This window comes from Chinchilla lanigera, unplaced genomic scaffold (assembly GCF_000276665.1).
Source record: "Chinchilla lanigera isolate Chin_1 unplaced genomic scaffold, ChiLan1.0 scaffold00013, whole genome shotgun sequence".
In the NCBI taxonomy this organism is placed as follows: Eukaryota; Metazoa; Chordata; class Mammalia; order Rodentia; family Chinchillidae; genus Chinchilla; species Chinchilla lanigera.
In genome coordinates this window covers 16,764,254-16,782,751 of record NW_004955414.1, presented here as the reverse complement: position 1 = coordinate 16,782,751, position 18,498 = coordinate 16,764,254, and the positions used below count along the sequence as shown (strand labels likewise).

The following is an 18,498-nucleotide window of genomic DNA, read 5'->3' as shown; positions in this document are numbered from 1 at the left end:
GTTTTTAATAGGATGGCCTAGATATCAGCCTAAGGAGTAGAAGATATAAAAGATGGCCACCATTGAACTCTTGGCCACTATGCTCTTTCTTTCAGAGCGGTCTGTTATCATCCTTTAGAATGTACTTTCAGTTGGTACAAACTCACTCTGGAAAGCATGTTTCTTTTCTTTTCATAGCTTTAATAAATGTAAAACCTCATTACCTTTTGTGCTTGTCTTGACCAATTCTTTATTTAGGAAAGAACCTAGAAACTACCTCTAGAAGGAGACTGTAGCACCCCAAAGCCCAGTAACAATATTCAATAAAACTTTAAAACCTCTTAACTTTTAAACAATAACACTTTGATTAAATTACCTTAAACACCAATTACAAATTTAGTAGAGCTGATTCTTTTGGATTTTTATTAACACCATAAATAGTAGATAAAACATAGTCCAATTGCTATGAAACAGCCTGATATCAAAATGGAATACAAAAGAGCTGATCCTTCCTAGGAATTTAATAATAGCAATACCAAAAGAAAAAAGACCACTGAGGATGGCACTCCACAGCAGATAGCCACCTGAGCGAACTACAGGCTTGATGATTTTGAGTAACCTTCTGACTTTGCCCCAGAATGTTTCTCCCTTACTACGAAGAATGACCCAATCTGATTATAGAAGACACTGCGAGATTGGCAGTGATTTAGTTTGACTTATCTCTTGTCTTCTGTCCATCACAAGGCCAGTATATTACAGTAAAGAAGGGTGTGAGATGAATAACATTTTTAAAGTGCCTACTGTATGCTTTGAATTATGCATTCACTTAATTCAACAACTGCTTTAGAGATAGGAAATCTAGATTCAACAACGTTACATGATATATTCCAATGTCACACAAATAGTAAGTGATGAAGACAGATCTGATTCCAAATTTGTGTTTTTGTTATCCAGAAAAGAAGAGGTAGAAATAAGGTGATGCTTATCTTGCAGCTTTGTGTGCGGCCCTTGGTACATTAGGAGCATTCAGCAGCTGGTGAGAGGCTTATGATGATCCCTGTAATAATGTGTCTCACCAGTTACCTCTCAAGCCAAAGGTCTTATCTTTGTATTTCATCCAATAGAACTGCATTAGTTTTTGTCCTTGGAAGGCCGCAGTGGAATTACTTTCTAATGCCCATAGCCTTCGGAGCAGCTGCCTTCCAAACATAGATTTTGTTGTCATTAACTAGGAATAGAATGAGAAATGAGAGCATGGATTCCCTTAAAGGGTAAACAGAACGTGATAGCAGATGAAGCTGACTTAGTGCTAAGTAGGAAGCACAGGGACCTGCAGGCAAAGGCGGCCCTCTGAGCCACAGGTTGGAGACAGATTTTTGTTTTGGCTCTCAGCCAGCTATGTTGTGCTGCCTCTGCCTTTCCCCACTGAGCCAGTCTCTAGAACTGCACCCAGTGGTCTAGCCTGAGTTCCCCACGTAATGTGAACCGTTCTCCACACATTCTCACTAATCCTCACAACAGCCAGAGAAGCAAGGTGTGATTGTTCCCATACCGTAGGAAAGGAAACAATACCGGAAATGCCGAGTGACTTGGGCAAATACCTTTATAGTGTCTTCACTTGTGAAAAGTAGGACAATAAAAGTGTCTCAAAGGATTGTTGGACAAAGTGAGGTCACGTTTAACCTTAGATAAAAGTTGAAGATACTTGGCACATAGTAGATATCTAGAGGATGGGAGCTGCTATGATTATTACTTTTTCCTGTAGTAATCACATTATCTGTCACATGTGCCCAGTGTACACGATGGTCCGAATGTGTGTGTTTCCTACATTCATGTGTTGAAATCCAACATCCCAGGTGTTAGTATTAAAAGGTAGAGGACCTTTGGGAGGCAGTGAGCTCATGAAACCTTCCCCTCATTAATGGGATTAGTTCCCTAATTATAAAAGATCTAAGGGAGTTTGTTAACTTCTTTGCCTTTAAGCCACGCAAGGTGTTATCTGCGCAGTGGAAACCAACCCTTCAGCAAACATTCACTGGTTATCAAATCTGGCCTTGACCATGGACTTCCCAGCCTCTAGAACTGTGAGAAATGAATTTCTGAGAATAAATTACACAGTCTCAAGTATTTTGTTATAGAAGTCTAAACTAAGATATTGTATTAGCAGTACATTTTAAACTTATATACACATAGGAATCATCTATAGAATGTTTTTTTAAAAAATGGTTTCTAGCCCCTCATCTTCCCTCAAACCTCCTTCTGCCCTGAGAACCTGATTCACTAGGTCTAAGGTTGAGCCTGAGGATTTGCATTTCTAACAAGCTGTTAAGTAAGGCTGAGGCTACAGGTCTGTGGATCCCTCTGTGAGTTACAAATAATACTCGTCTCTCCATCTATGCCCCATCTACCTCCTACTCATACTTCTGTTCACTTCATGAGGTAGGAGCAAAGCTTGTTGTACTAGTGTCTGTGTGGAGCCAAGCTTCATTTCCCAAATAGAAGTCTAACCTAGGTCCCTAGTTTGCCAGCCAGCTCTATCCTTCCTGGGTCAGAAATTCAGCTTTGCCACGGCATGGTGATTGCCTGGGATTTGTACTGAAATCCTCCAAAATTGTGAACTCAAAGGTGGGGCCTAGGCTGGGAGACCCTTCCCCTTCTTGATCTCAGTTATCTGATTTGAGATGTCATGGCATCAAAGTGACCCAGAGGATGATCCCCGGTAGCCCAAAGTAAAGTGTACCTGAATTCAGGGCGGTTCCACTAAGCAGGCCCAGGTTGGAGCTGAGGAAGACCTGCTGCTCTGCTACTCCAGTAAAGCAGGACCATACCCTGCTCTTTGTTGTGACTGGGAAACCTTTCTGGAAGACTGGTCTGAGCACTCCAGCTTGGCGTCTGCTGTTCTGTCAATATTATGGATCCCCAGATGAGCACATTTGGCTGGAGTGCCAAGACGAGACATCAAAGCTTCCAAAGGTCAGCATGGCGGTGGCAGTAGAGACAGTGAAGGAAGAGGTGAGCGGGGAGGGTGGATCTGGAGGCAGAGCCTGTGTTGCCTGCTCTCCCCGTCAAGTAAAGATGCTCCCTTGCAGCTCTGGGATGCAGTGGGGAGGGGGCTTGCAGGTAGGCGGTCCATGATTGTTTCCCAAGCCAGTGAGGATTCCTGTACTTCAAGAGTTCCAGTGGGAGGGCACAAGCTTTGTACCAAGGCCACAGGCAGAGTCGGGCAGCTCCTCATAGATTTACCAGAGCTGCAGACACAGGTATAGCTTCTGGAGAGATGGGGCTGCTTCACAAGCTCTGGTCGGTGGCTGTGTTTAGACAGGGCTGCTGCTTTTGGTGCACTGTGCAGAAGCACTTAGTCAAAGGTAAGTGGGGCCTGAACTCCAGGCAAGAATGGAGCTCCCCAAGCCATGCACTTGTAAGGCTGAAAGTGCCCAAAGGGCACCTTTTTCTACAAGGCATGGACTGGGCCATAGGAAACCTTGGTTTGGGGTATCTAAAATGAGATTAATCATGACTGCCTGAGAACTCGGCTGGGGAGTCCACACCCGGCTTCTTTAGAGGGTGCCGGGGCCCCAGATTTGTTCTCCTCCTTGTAATGTCTGACAGAAGTTGACCTGCACCTGAAAATCAGGCTGAGTCTCTCTCACATAGGGCCTTTGGTACACCGGCCCTGAATTGAAGTATGGTGACTCTGGCCCACTTTTGAAAGAGGTTTCTGAACTTTGACTATGGGACTGTTGGTTGGGGTCAGGAATTATCAAAATATACTTTTAGTGACAAGACAGGGATGGAGTAAGAGAAACCCTTAAATGACATTTAGAACAATGTCATTTATTGAATAGAGCAAAATTATGTGTTATTCTGAGAACTAAGGGGAAGCCTAGAGTGGGAATAATGGTCTAAATCCTAATTATCCTAATTCTGGATTTAGCTCTTTATCTATCTGTTCCCTTCTTCCTACTCAGCTCACTTGCTGAAACCAGTTGAGTGAGAATTTGGATGCTCTATTAATCTCTGAGCCTGCCTCTCCTCCCTGTAAGGGGTGTGATAGCACTAACCTCTTTGTTGATGCAAAGATCTAGAATGGATTTGTGTGAAATGCGGTGGGGCTGTCACATCTTGTCAGGGCATCAGTCTCCTCCCTGCCCCTCCAGCTCCCTGTTACCCTTCCAGTGCATTCCCCATACCTAGTGTTTCCTTCACAGTAGGATGAAGCCATTACCTTGGTGTTCAGTGTTCCATTACTTTCTATTCCATTTCCCCCAAGAGTGTCCCATTCTCTGAAGAGCCTGCCCTGTCTCCAGATCAAGATAAGCTGCACTCTGGCCTTCCACATTCCCTCCAACTCGGCACTGACTACGCCGCATGAAATGTTCGGTTGCTGTATGTGTCTTTATCTAGGCTATGAACTCCTCAAGGGTAGGGGCCACATTTGGTCCTTCTATATCCCGAATGCATCCTAGGACCCGATACAGAGTGTGAACACCACAGTTCCTACTAAATGCATGTTCGTATGAAAATAATAGAGAAGGTAGCTGTAAGTAAGTATCAAGTGGCAAATAACCCTGTCCCCAAGCCTCAGAGAGTCACCTGGACAGAGCAGAGAACTCATGATACTGGTATCTTTTTCAAAAGTAGGCTAGGCCTGAACTTAGAAGGTGTTATGTGCCAGACTGGAAATAGGACAGAAGTCTAAACTCTGAGGCATCTCTCAGAAGTCAGTGATCATACACGCGGTCCTGCTCTGTCCAAGACACTGCCAACATTAACCACCAGGTGGCAATGTTTCCCCAAATCCTTCAGGCAATTTGGAATTTTAAACCACAATGCCTATGATTGGTGACAGGTCAGCAATCTCTGCCTAAACTATTAAAACTGGCCCGAGGCATCATTTATTAACTCTGTTGTCTCCCAGGGGAAACTGATACCCAAGAGAGAAGACGCTTTACGGAGAAGGAAGTTCTGTGTGCTGTGTGTACACATGGTGTGGGGTCTGTGAAGGTGCCATCTAAGACTGGTGGCCCTGGTGGGAGGTGGTGACAGTGATTTTCCTTCACAGAGGTCACATCTCCCTCTGCCCACCCCCCGTTGTCCAGGCCCTGCTAAGACATGGACAGCTGAGTTTCCTTTGTCTCTGCGAGATACCCAAGGCTTTTTGTTGGCCTTACCTGGTCTGTGGCTGCCAGGACAGCCCCATGGATTCTTCCCCTCTTCCAACCTGTGTGCTTTGATGGAGCAGTGGAAACTACTATGGTCTTCTTCTAGGCTGGCCTGCAGCCAAGCAAGAATGGAGAGAGACTCCTGAGCATTCTTCCTGGCCTATTTCACCTTACTCCTATAAGTACTGCTGGCTGGAATGGGCCCGTCAGTGAATTCCTGCCCTTGTGTATGCTGCAGGAAACTGTCCCAGTGTCTGTGCTGCCTGGTGGCATCCCCAGGATAGCCTGGGAGTTCCCGGCTCAGCGAGCCTACTGCCTAGATTTGAGAGTACGGTAACCACCGCAGCAGCCACACTCAGTTTCCATGAGGAATATGCAATCCATGCTTAGCAGCAGCACAGCACTCCTCACAGATCTACTGCTGACTTCCTGCCCACTGCCCCTACCCCGCCCTAGTCCTCTGTGCTCTGTGCACGCATCCGCATGCTCCTTCATGCCTCTCTCGGCCTCAGCTCTGGGCCCTCACTGTAATTCCACCAATTAAAGACCTCAGGGAAGTCCTACTCAGCATCCTGTCAAACAACCGTGAAGCTAGCTGGCCTGGCTGTGACAGCATTTAGCTTAGAAGAGACAAAGACTTGGGACTCTCTGAAGGAGACGCTGTCTTTGGAGTACAAGATTTATATAAAATGGGCCTTGGGGACAGTTGCTCATGTGACAGAAGAGTCCTGAGGCAACCCCACCACGAGGGTGTGGGGTCTCAGCAGGCATGCTTGGCCGCAGGATGGGCTGTCTCCCTTTGATGGCCCCACATTCCCCTCTGCAGGAGGTGGGGGAAGGCAGAGGAGAGCACAGATATTTATGAAGGTAAGCACTGCACTGCCGTGAGGTCAGAGCATCTCAAGCTTCTCATTCACATGCCTCCTCCATGATTTTTGCCAGATCTGCGCATCATTTTTAATATTTGTCTTTAGCACACTTTATGTAACGATCTCATTTCATGGTCTCCTAAGCAATGATGCTCACAGGATTGATATATTAGTGATTTTTTCCTACTGCCCATTAAAATGAACACATAGCTACCTAAAAAATTAGGAAAGACCATTGACAAACATTCTAGGTACCAACAGTGAGGCATGTACCACACTTGGGTTGTTTAATTTTCACAAAACCCTATGAGGGTACTAATGTCATCTCTGTTCTATAAGGGAAGAAACTGAAGCTCAGAGAGGTGAACTGACTTGGCCAAGGTCACACAAAGTCTTTTGATCTTGGTCCTACAGCCTAGAGAAGGGATGAGGAGGGGAAGCAGGTACTCGGGGGATAATGAGGTAGAGGGGGACGGGGCAGCTGCCAATGAGAAAGGAAAGAAGGCGGGGAAGATGGGGTGGTGGACAGGACTCCACGTCAGAAAGGCAAATGACCTGAGTCCCAATGTCCTATGCACAGTAATGGCCATGAAAATAGCTGCAGATTTGCCTGCATTTGTGTGACCAAGATTTATTGTGCCAGCAGCTCCGGTAATTGGATGATGAAAGCACTGCAGCTGGGGCTGTTGCCTGGAGATTAATTATTGGGGAGAGGACGTGGGGTGGGGAGTGGCCTGGATGAGGCCCAGCTGTGGAGAGCCTGAAAATCCCACCCCCCTTGCTAGAGCAGGTGGGCAGGCTAAGAAATCCAGCGGACCCCTCCTCACTCAGCAGAGACACAGAAAGGGTAGTGACGCTCCGTACCACAGCCATTTCCGGCAGAGTGGGTCAACAGCTACTGTCCCTGTGAAGCTGATTTCCCAGTGGCAGGAGGTGCCTGGACTTAAAGTCTGAGGCAAGAGAGCGATCCCAACTTTGTCTCTTACTGCCTCTGTGGCTTTGGGAAAGAGATTAATCTCCTGGAGCCTCACTTTCCCCAGTTGTATAATGGGGACGAGGGTGCTGTCTCAGGAAGGAAGATGTGAGGCTCCAAGGAGATTATCTGGTCCTATTTAGACAGGGACCCATTCTGGTGAAACTGTTCTCACCCTGATGTTGAGGTCTGGCCTTGTTCCTCCTTGCCTGGGTCCTCTGAACCTCCCGGTTCCTTCTCAGAGGCCTAATGCTTGATGTTCCGTTGCGGTGGGCACTTTCTTTATGAATGTCAACTCTTTCCTTTAGGAAAGCCTAAGGGGGACTCGAGGTATGGAGGTCCCAGGAGAAGCTGTAAGGGAGTAAGATTTGGGGGACAGAGCTACTCTTGATTTCAGCCACCCCTCCCAAGAGGCCAGGAGGGCCTCTGCTGTCATGTGACTATACTCCTGCTTGGCGAGGAGGCTGGAGTAGTCTTGGCAAGACTCTTTCTCAGGGCAATAGCGTCTGAGAGTGAGAGCTGGGTTGTAAAGCAGGGACTGGCCTCCTGGGCTAAGGAACGAAGAATGGGCTCTGGAGAAAAACGGGTCTTGAATTCCAGTTCTGTCTGCCACTCCTTAGCTAGCTAGCTCAGTGTTTTTTTTACAAATTGACACCCATTTCTGCTTTAGTCTTCTCATCTGCAGAATGAGAATAGGCCTTATTCAGACTTCTTTAGCTGCAAAGAACAGAACATCACTTGAACCCATTTAGACAAAGGAGAGTTGAGCAAGGAGCCAGCAGGGGGGACTGAGACCCGAACACTGCAGGGAGCAGAGGTCACTTGGGGACTGCTGCTCTGTCCATCTCTGTCAGTGGATCTCCCTTGCTAACTGGTCATCTCTACTACTCTTAGGCTGACTTCTGCCCTCTTCCCTATGCCCCTTCTCTCTGCCTCACAGCTTCTCCTCCCTCAGAATCCGTGCTTTAGTGCTCACATGTCATTGCTCATGGCTACAGCTCAACTCCAAGGCCCCTTGCTCTGGGTCCCTTATGATTTTCACTTCTTTCTCTGGTTGCTCCCTATCCTTCCAGGTCCAGGGCATGCAGAGGGAACCTGGCTGGCCCTGCTTGTTTTTCTGATCCAACCTTGCCAAAGCGTCGGGGCTGTTTACACTCTACACTTGATCAGGGGTCTGAGGCCTTCACCCATCTGAGGGAGGGACAGGCTCCTGGATTGCTTTGCCTTGTACTGGACGGGGATGGATGAACTCATGTTTATAAAGTGCTGCACATTGGACCTGACATACCAAAGTGCTCAGAGAAGTCAGGTTGAATAAAACTCTGAAACCCTTCTCTCCTACCACAGACCCTTCAGCCTTGGGTTCCCCTCACCTCTGCCACTTTTCTTGGCTCTGTTTTCTTCCTGGGCCCCTTGGGCTTGGGGTGGATGATCTTACCATCCAGAGCCTCCACAACATTCCACGCCTTAGCAAACTTTCCACTGAGTCCTCTCAACCTCAGCTCTGCTCTCCCTCGTGGCAGACTTGCGGCCCAGGTCCATGTCACTGGGAAGGGAACAGCTGACATTCACTGAGCACCTCTGTGTGCTGGACCCTGTGCTCGTCACAATCCTCTCTTGAGAAGAAACTTTTTTTCCAGGTGGAAAACAGATTTAGCATGAAGAGGTGTGAACTCAGCTTTAACTCAAAATCCTTGGTGCAGAAGCAGAGCTTTTAGGTGAGCTCCCCATTCCTCCCTCTCTGGAGTTTCCACAGGCCACACCAATACCTTTCTTCTTCTGGCCAGCCTTGTAAGATGAATTAGTGATAGCTGACTTCTACTGACCATGAACAACTAATTTACACCAAACACTTAATATGTGCCAGACACTTCTTTTCTAAGCCAGTTACATGTATCAGCTGGTTTAATTTTCATGCTAACTCTATTGGATAGGCACTGTCAGGATCCCCATTTTGCAAATCCCTGCCTTAGGTTAAATAACTTGACCAAAGCCATGCTGTCCTAGTAGATCAGGATTCACAGCCAGGCCATTGGATTGCAGGCTGTCATCTTAACCACTGTGCTGTAGTACAATGGTCAGAGAGCAGGCTTCCCTCCAGTTCCAGGCCCTCACACCCATTTCCTGCCCACTTCCTCCAGGAACTGTTTCAGCAATCACCCCTCCTCTCTTTAATCTTCTGTCTCCACTGACTCCTTAGCCTTCAATATGTTTATGACTTTCCCATCTCAAAAGCGTCCTCCACCCCATTATTCTACCATTCTTCTTCTTCATTCTCACAACCCAGTTTCTTGAGATTTTTACTTGTTGTTCATACTTCCTCGTCCTTTTGCAAACCGGCCTCTACTTCCTTGACCCCTTCCATCTAAACCACCCTAAGCATATGGAGATCATGCCCCTAAATTTCCAGGGGAAAATAATTATTCCCTTCGACAGGGAATCTGCCAAACACAAAATTAGCTTTGCAAATTGCAAAACATTTTACAGCTCTAGTAGTTCCATCATAAATTTTTCCATCAAGATTAAACAGATGAGCAAAGATAAACATGAAGCGCTTTGGTATAACTCAGTTGGCAATGGCACTGTGTGGAGGCGTCTCTGTCCAGCTCACATGCACTCGAACATTACACCCAGCCAAGGTGCCATTCAAATGTAAGGACCACAGCCAATGTGTCCTTCAAGGCAGCAGACCCATACCTGCACTGTCCCTTTCCCTTGGTACAAACAGTTCTTACCCCTTTTGCTCCTTTAATATCTCAGCCACGCTGGATTGTGATATCTTTCTTGGTAAATACAATTATTTGGAAACAGTATCAAAGTAAGTCCCTTTTTTCTTTTCAGTGGTTTTTGAGTTATCATACCCGTATAACAATCTACATACATTTTTCTTTCTTCCTTCCTCCTCCCCTCTTTCTTCTCTTTTTCTTTGTTTCTTTCTTCTCTCTCTCTCCTCCCCCACCTCTGTCTCTGTCTCTCTCCTATCATCTTCTCTTTTCCTCCCTTCCCATCCCTCCTCTTTTTCCCTTTCTACTGTGGAAGACAGGAGTCACTAATGCACCAGGGCCAAAGGACTCCCCACTCCCACTGCACAGGACTAATTAATTCTGGGCCAAGAGGAGGGTGGTATGGGCCCCTCCAACTGCTTAGTATCACTGTGCCCATAAAGGACACTTTGCCAAGATTCCCAGTGACTACTGCCTGAAGCGCCTCTGCTCCAGTGTGGCCTGCTGCTTCCTAAACCCTGTTAAAATTTTAGCTTTCACCTTTCTGACCCCTCCACAGCACTGGGGACCTTCCCAGAGCAAGTCCATCTGTCCTTGGCTGACTTCTTATTATCCTCATTCCCTGTCTGTCCTTTTGTGTTTATTTCCCGAGGGTTGGCGTTCCCTGTGGCTCCAGCCTTCATCTTCCATCCACTGTACACACTCCCACCAGTGACCTTGTCCACTCATATGACTGTGCTTTTCAGCAACTTCCAAATTTCTATTTCCAGACTGGATCTCGGCTCCACACCTAGGTTATGTATTCAACTGCCTCTAATTCAAAAATTCCAAACTCTCCTGCTTCTCCCAAGGCCCCCACCCTCCCTATCTCTGTTCAACTTGTTCACTCTCTCCACACAGGAACCATATCTCATCTTTCACTCCTCTCCACCCTTTGCTTTCCATATGCAAACAATCACAAAAATCAGACGGAGCCTCCATGGACTCTTGGGACACTATGACTTCCTTTCCAGGCTATGGAATTCAGTAGAAAGACCTTGGTTGGACCAACCTGTGTTGAAATCCTGCTTCTACCACTTATTTGACTTGGGCAATTCACTCTAGTCTTAATTTCCATATTTATAAAATAGGGATAATAATCTACTTTGAAGAATCATTGTGAGAATTGAAGGCAGTGATGTAAATACGTAGCACTGTACCTGTACCATAGTAACATTTAATGGTAATATTCATTACAATGAAGATTGTAATTATTCTTATTTCTGGATTCACTGCCATTGTTCTAATCTAGGATCCTGTCTCCCGTCTCCTGGATCATTGCATCAGCTCACTCACTGGGCCCCCTGCCTTCATTCCCCATTCCTACTGCTAAATCTGCTTTTCCGAGAGAGATTGTTTGAAAATGTAGATATGACCATAACACTTACCTGCTTAAAATTCCTTTCTTCCCCAAGTCTATCTACCCTATGCCCTGACCATACCTTCAGGTCTTCCAAGCATACATGGGTCATTTGTGCCCTGCTGTGTTACTCCGTCCCTGCCTGGATGCCTGCTCTCCATGCCCTCCTTCTCATCCCGCTTGTGAGTGTACCTCTTTCATACGCAATGCCAGTGTCTTCCACCTCTCCAGGGAATGTCTGTTTAGTTGGAGTCAAATACCAGCTCCACAGTGGGAGGGGGGAGCAGGTTCCATTCCTTGGTGTGGCCTCTTTTTGCCTGCTCCAGGCTTTCCGTAGAGAAGGGCCTCCCAGGACATTTTTAGACACTTGCCCAAGGTCATAGAGATCAACAGCAAGGTCAAAGCTGGGATCTCAGGTCTCCATCTTCCTGCCCAGGACCCTTTCTCTCCACAGGCCATTTTGCATCAGTGGAGCCAAGGAGACCCGGCCTGGTGCGTGGGGGTGGAGGAGCGCCCCCTGTGAGGACAGCAGGCAACCCGAGGACATTACACATCCCCAAACTCCACGCTGTTCCTGATAAGTGGGGGACGGATAAAATTATCCACTGACCATGTCCTGTACCTCCTCATCTGACATGGGCTAGAGATAAAAAATGAACAACACAAAATCCAATCTTCCCTGGTGCAGAGGCAGGCGGGGGTGGGGGAAGGGCTGGCGGCCCAAGCGGCTGCTCATCACGCACCACATCTCATATTTATTGCCTCATAATTGAAGGCAGCCTGGAGATGTCCCAGCGCTGGTCCCTGACAAGACAGATGGGGGCACAATGACTGCCGAGGGAGGGAGTTAGGACATGGCTCCCTCCCAGGACTGCAGCCGCGGAGGGGAGGCAGCTCGCTGGCAGCTGACTGGCCCCTGCACCGGCCCCAGGGATCTGGATAGGGTTTTAGGTCCTGCTCTGCAACACACTTGTGATCACCCTGGACCAGGCCTTTTCCTCTCCGGACCCAGAATTTCAGGCTTCTGGATTTCATACCCAGGATCTAGAAGAACTACTGTGAGATTCAGGAGAACTTTGGGATTTGGGAAAATCTGAGCTACTAACTTGCTGTGTGACTTTAGGGGAATCTTTTCACCTCTCTGGGCTTTGTATTTTCTCCTTGTAAAGAAGAGTGGATGCCTCCTTCTATATGAAGATCAAGGGGGTTGGGTGGGCCCAGAAGCAGCTAAGCAAGAGCACTGGAAAGTTTTCTGTTGCAGGAAGGTAAAGAAACAAGAAATGCTACTAAATATTAAGAGTCTACCATGGCTCCCAGTTGCTCATAGAAAAGGTCCACATTCTCTGGCTTGGCATTCAAGGCTCTGTGAAATCTACGTATCTCTATCTGTACTGGATATGTCATTGTGGGGAAAGTGTCCTGTGTACAGGAGCCAGCAGCCCTGGTTTCTAGTCAAGTCTCACCGCTGGCTCGTTGTGTGACCTTGGACAGGTCCTTGGTCATCTCCAGGTTTCTCCCCCTGTAATACAGTGCGACCTCGGTTCATGAAGTGTTTTGTTTGCAAGCAATTTGTTTCACAAACAGAAGCGTGTGGTAAAATTTCGTTTTTCTTTGCAAACTCTTCATCAGGTGACAAACACGACTGTGGCCATCTTTTCTACACAACCATAAAGGTGGCCATCTTTTCCAAATTGTAGAACATGTTCAGTCTGTGAACCAAGCACCACTGTATTTGCATATGTGATCTACACAGCAGGTAGGGTGGTGAAGCCCAAGCCAGTTATCAAATTCTACCTGCTTTCCTTCTGAGTGTTCCTAAATGCATCCTTCTCCTGCTTGCCATCCCAATTATGGTCTCTGTCTCACCTCAGTACCTAATTCTCTCTTCTACATCAGTGCAGTGGCCTCAGCTCGCCACACTCCCGACAGAGTGGTTCTAAAGCACACATCTGACCACGCCCCTCCCTGCACCCACCCTGCCCCCTCCCCACACCCTCAGTGAAGCTCCTTAGCATGGCCTGAACATCCTGTCTGATCTGGTCCTATCTTGTCCCCCAGCTGGCCTTGTCACTGCCTCTCTCCAGCTCTGACACCAGGACTGGGCCTTCCCAAACTGGCCACTAGGTGACCCGTGGTCCTCAGCAAAGCCGTGAGTGGGGTTCGGTCTGTGCCAGCACTCCCGCTTTACCTCTCCAGAAGCTTTTGGAGTTCCCAGGTGGACATGGGGTCTGCTGGACAAGTCCCAGGACCTCAGGTATGACTGACGCTGCCTGATCACACTCCTGTTGCTAACAACCAGAGAATGTCTGAGCCGAAGGGCCCGGAGGTAATCTCCAGCAATCATCCATTGTACAGATGGAGAAACTGAGGCCCCAGAGGAACAGTGGTGAATGCAGAGCCAGGGTGGTGGGACACAGGGCTTGGATGGGGCTGCAGAAGAGAGAACGGTGCAAGTGCTTGGGCAGGACAGCTATCTGGCTCTCCCTTCTGTGGTCAGGATTCAGCCGGAGAGATGCAGGGAAGGGGAAGGGGCTTCTGCTGACCCAGTTCCCGTTCTCACTGAGAACCCTACTGGCTTTGTTTGGTTAGGAGCTTGGGGTGTCTCTACCTTACCTCTTGGTCTCATGCCCAGCTTTGCTGGACTGGGGAGGAGGAAGGGCGGGAGGCACAGCAGCCAGGGCAGGCACCATGGCACTTACGGTCAGAGCTGGGGCGATTTCTACAGCAGCCTGCCCTGTGCCCAGCTAGCGTCTCCGGTCCACCAGCAATGAGAATGCGTCCTTTCTAGGAGCAGCACCTCCCTTTGGGAGGCAGCTCTGCCCTGGGAGGAGACTGTTTTCTCCCAGCTGCAGAGGACTGCTTAGAGGAGGTGAGTTCTCTGCAGGGCATCTTCCAGCCCAGCAGAGACTGGGAGGGGGACAGGGCCCCAGCCCTCCTTGAGTCTTGATTGGTTATCAGGTAATGTGGCACCTCCTAGTGTACAAGATTTCTTTTTTTTTTTTTTTTACAAGATTTCTTATCAGGGCTTTCAGAGTGCAGAATCCAGTCCTTACAAAATTCAGGTAGGAAGACTGAGGCCCAAGTAGAATAGGCTGTGCACAATTCTGCCCGTGTGTTAGAGCAGGGCCTGAGATCAGAGTCCAGGCCTTGCGTCCTAGCTGGAATCCTCCGGCACATCTGTTTCCTGTTGGTGGTGTGATGCACCCAATGGGGCGCCTCCCCAGAGGTTCACCAGAGAGATAGGAGCAACTGCTGGCAAGGGCTTGTGCTCCATGAGGAGAAGCCTGCCCTACTGAAGCTCTGAGTCCGGAGAGGGGGTGGCAGGCAAGGGGAGACTTCCCAGTGCCCCCTGCATGCTAGTGTGTGTTCCCCTGCACAGTGGCACAAAGACACCATCCAGCCCTCACTCCCCTCAGACAGTGCTCTGTGTCTCCCGTGTGTGTGTGTGTGTGTGTATGTGTGTGTGTGTGTGTGTGTTCACGCACATACTCTTGTTTGCCTCTACCATCAGTGGACACCAAGGTCATTCACCAGGAAAGAGGGCTTTTGTAAATTCCATCTGCCATGAGGGTACTGCACCAAGGTCATGCCTAGGCCAGCGGTGGTGTGGGCCATATGATTACCTGTAGATTAGTAGTTTGGAGCCAAGCCAGGCAGGGCCCTGAGTGACCGACCAAAGATCCTGGAAACTATCTCACAAGAGATGGGATACAGGGAAGGTTTAAAAGATCTATCATTGCAGTGAAGGTTAGAGATAGCAGGTTAGAGATAGAAAAGTCTCTAACATGTAGCAAGGACGGTGTACTCATGGAGCCACAGAAGATAGGAAGTCAGGGAGGAGGATGGGGCTGTGATACCACAGAAGGACAGTGAGGATCAACACAGGCAGAGGTCAGGAAGATGGACTTGATAGTCTTCTCGCTGCTGTGTTCACCCCCAAGGAAACAGCAGACTGCAGAATGAGAGAAGAGAAATCAAATGGATGGCCTAGGTTTAGTCCAGGGACTGCGGTGGAGGTCAGAAAGCAGGCTTCTCCACAAGGGAATGTTTCAGGCCCAACCTTATTCCAACTTCATTCCCTTCTCTATCTACTCGTCTAACATCTACTCACCATCCATTTATCCATCCATTCATCCTTCCACTCACTCTTCAACAAAGACTTTCCCTTTCCCAATCATCCATGTACTGGGGACCCAGAAAATGATCAGTGATGATCTTTGCTCCTATGGGACCAGAGAGACACACCTGCTTCCTCACCCTCCTGTTGTTTGTCCTTGATCATGGGAAGGTGATAAATGTGGCTGGCTGGCATTTCTTCCTAGAAAGTTATTAGTCATGTAAAGCCTGGGGCTCAGGAGAGAGTCTCTATTCTGACTGCAGATCAGTGCTAAAGTTATAAGTCCTTGCCCTTAACATGATAATACATGGGTACCCAAATACTAGGAAGAGGGTTGTCTTCTTTTTCTGGTGCCTCCTTGGGCCTGCCTTTGCTGTCTCCCAACCTGGTTCTCATTTCTGGTAAGGTTTTGCTCCTGCAGGCATAGCCACCCATTCAGAAACATGAGCTTCTCCGTGGGTGCCAGGGACACTTGGCCCTTGGGTTCTCATAGTTCACATACCTAGAGATGGGAATTGGAAACCCTTGAGGGAAAAGCAGATGGGACCACAAGTGCTGGTGGGTGGGGAGGATGCAGGAGAGGTAGAATTGGCAGCTAACTGGATGAAAGACATGTGGTTTCCAAGGCTCCTGGATGCTCAGCAGTGATGGTGGCCAGGTGGATCTTGTGATGTGTCTGATTGCATTGGTTGTTTCTGGGTCCCAGGCCCATAGGGCCCTTTGAAAGGATAAATCTTGGCCAGAAAGACTGGCTTCTGTGGGAGGAAGGGCCTGGCCAAGTCTCCTTAGGTTATGGGGCTGGGGAAAAGGAGTTAAGGGTATAGACTGGGTTTGGCTAGGAATTTCCCAGACAACCATCATAACCCTTGGCTCAGGTTGAAACCGCTGCTTTGGATGAAAGTCTAATTGATGCCTCAGCAGTAAAGAACAGGCCTAATGTGATGGTTGCATGAAGTGGTCCCTTTAGGGAGCTTTTCCAAGCACAAGGTTATCAGTATCCTACATGTAACACCCTAGGGGAATATACCAAAATGGAAGGTAGTTAATCTAACAGGTGAAGCAGCCTACTTGAAGAGCAAAATTGAATATTACCTACATAGCATGACTCTCAGTGACACCACAAACTTTGAGATCCATGAATAATTACAGAGGACTGTGGGCTAGGCTAGTGCCAGGTCCTGGGGCCCAAAGACACTGCTTATACTTTCCTTTTGCTTTTTCTCCTTTAGTTTTTATAGTTTTATTTTCACATTTAATTATTTCACCCACCTTGGGTTCATTTTGGTGCATGGTATGAGGTGTGATAGAAAAATATGGTGAATATTTAAATTTTATTATAATAGAAGACACATTGTTGTTAACACCCCTCTAGCCCCTCCCCATTTTCAGCACAATTATTCCATCATTCTCTCCACTTTCTAAAGCAATCTTGGAAGTTCTCTTTTGTAATGACAACTAAACTTTGCGTTTAGCAACTACAGTCTAGCTGCCTTGATGTTCTGAATCAATTAAAAACATTTACCTTGCATCATTATTTTAACTTTGGGGAAGAGCCGGAAGTCACATAGTGGCCAGTCTGCTGAAGAAAGTGGGCGAGGACATACTGTAATGTTTTTATGAAGCTACCTTTCCAAAGGATTGCACTTGGCCACAGCATTCATCACATTTTTGGTCACACTTCAAAGATGCTCATGAAAGAAAACTTCCAGAACTGCTTCAGAAGCTGGCAAGATTGATGGGATGTATTCCAAGTGAAGCAGGGAGTATTTTGAGGGGACTAGTGGCAATGTGTCTTTTACTGTAATACATTTTTAAAATTTAAACTTTCACCAAATATTTCTATCACATCTCAAATTAGGTGAAGCTTTGAAATGATTTCCCCCAATTGCAGAATACAAGTCCCTTCAGAGGCTCAGGAGTAAAAATAATTTTATAGTCAAAAAAGTTTAGGAACTGTAGTTTGTAGTATAGCTACCATCAGCTTAGAGATTCACAGTATACATTACTGAAGCAAAGGCTCTTAAGGAGTCTTGCAGTAAGGAAATTTGCAATTTTACCTGACTGTTGGCCCCCTCGTTATGTAACGCAGTGCAGAATACTCCACTTTGGAGTGAAGATGGTTCAAGGCAGAACTGAGACCGAGGCTTCCTCTGCCACAGGTCCAGCTTCTGCACACTGATGGATCTGGGCCTGGCCCAGAAGTGTGATGTACGCATGGCCAGGGCCTGCAGCGTCAAGAGCTCTGCCAAGAGCCACAAGCTTTGGATTTCCCCTGGTAGGACATGGTGGCCTGTGTGGTGCCTGACTAAGGCTTCACAGAGAAACTTTTGCCTGGAAGGGTGAGCAGAATGATGTGAGGTGTCCCTGTGAGGGCAGGATATCCAAGGGGGATACCCGTCCCAGGCAGTGACCCACACCATGGTTCAGAACCAGGAGATATAAAGAGCTGTGTGGACGGGATGCCTGTGGAGAAGCCAGGTGAGAACACAAGTGCCTATAATGTGGGCAAAGGAGAGTGTGAGCTAGAACTTTCTTACAGGCACTAGGAAAGGGTGCTCAGCACTAACTTTCCATGTTCTGGGTCTGCCTTGACGAGGCGGGTCTCCCAGGCCTCATTAGGACAGTCACTGCAGGCTGCCACATGTGGCCCTCTCCAAAGTTCTCTCTTTCCTCAGGGAGTCTACAAAGTTCTTTTCTTGTCTGAAACAAATAACCAGGGAGTTGGAGTGGAGAGAGAGGAGAATGTGGGGAACTAGATTCCTAGGGATTAATTAGGGTCTTTCACTGAGATCTGTTTCCTCTTTGGAGGCCAATTAAAGCAACTGGAAGCTTGAGAGGGGTGGTAAATGTGTCGAGTGCTTGAGACAGACACTTCAGTCCTCAGCTGGGTTGGATCCCTAAGGGATGAGTAGACCTCAGGGCAGTCAAAGTAAACAGCAAAGACAATCATGGAATTGTTTTCATCATCTAAGAGCAGGGCTTTAGGCTTGCTCTGTAGGAAGTGTGTTGTTAACATCTCAGAGATCACTGTATTTCCCTAGTAACTGTCTGGTACTGAACACCCACTAGGAGCCAGGTACCAGCCTGGGCTTTTGCAATCATGATCTCATTTTTATTTTATTTTATTTTATTTTATTTTAGAAATTAAAGGAGGAAAATACTAATAGACCGACAACATTTTACAAAATAGCATAGGATCAGTACAGACATTACAGAGTTACAAACAGAGTGGTAGGGAATTAACAATGCTTATTGTATTACATATTGATATCTTCA

The 18,498-nt window shown here is 47.5% G+C and overlaps 1 long non-coding RNA gene across 1 annotated transcript in view; it reads left to right on the top strand.

The window, feature by feature from the left end:
- The first annotated feature begins 11,936 nt into the window (after positions 1–11,936).
- Positions 11,937–18,498, top strand: part of LOC102029954 — a 27,101-nt gene continuing 20,539 nt past the window's right edge. The window contains exons 1-2 of the long non-coding RNA XR_001233083.1: positions 11,937–12,370; positions 13,164–13,359. This is a non-coding gene — a long non-coding RNA (uncharacterized LOC102029954). The remainder of the gene's footprint in view (positions 12,371–13,163; positions 13,360–18,498) is intronic.